Source organism: Habropoda laboriosa, unplaced genomic scaffold, assembly GCF_001263275.1.
Source record: "Habropoda laboriosa isolate 0110345459 unplaced genomic scaffold, ASM126327v1 scaffold40, whole genome shotgun sequence".
Classification (NCBI taxonomy): Eukaryota; Metazoa; Arthropoda; class Insecta; order Hymenoptera; family Apidae; genus Habropoda; species Habropoda laboriosa.
In genome coordinates, this window is record NW_017100231.1 from 7,533,875 (window position 1) to 7,534,652 (window position 778).

Sequence of the window (778 nt, forward strand, 5' to 3'; positions counted from 1 at the left end):
TTTTTCTAAAATATTTATAGTTTTTTGACATTTTTGTTGTAATTCGATTTCCAAACTTTTTTTTGTATGGAATGTAAGTTTCTGTACTCTCTTAAATACTGTCGTAAATACTTTGTATCAGTCCGTTCTTATTTTTCCGTTATCATTTTTGGCATAAATTTTATAAAAATGGTAATCTTCAAAATTTTTCTTACATACAATTACACACAACACAATATTGGTATATTATTAACCCACCAAATGAAATACACGCATCACGCATACATCTTCTTGTTGACGTACAATTCCATTTCATATTTAACAATATTTTTATAAAAAATTATTCTCATATATCTACACATGTAATGGGGACCATCTCATATGCTGCAAACATAGCAGTTCATATTCATTACTTTATTGCGTTCTCGCAATACATTAAAATCTTCATTTAGAATTCAAATATAAACACGATATAATGATAGCAAAAATAAAAAAATGTTTCGAGTTTTTTTTTGGTTTAAAAAAAATTGCAGCACATTTCAAGTAAAATAATTTAAAAGCCAGATCATTTTACTCTAGTCATTAATTAAAAATTTTCGAAAGCTATCATAAAACGTTACAATCTATATTGTCTTTTAACGTCGAATATTTTAACATTAAATTGTCCGTGATAAAGAATGTTTCACTTTTATATTCGTTGTTCCCTTTAAACGTAAATCGATAGATTCGAGAAGGTGGAGAACATAACATTAATTAAATTCTTTTATTACTTTGAAAATTTAATAATACAGAATTAGAT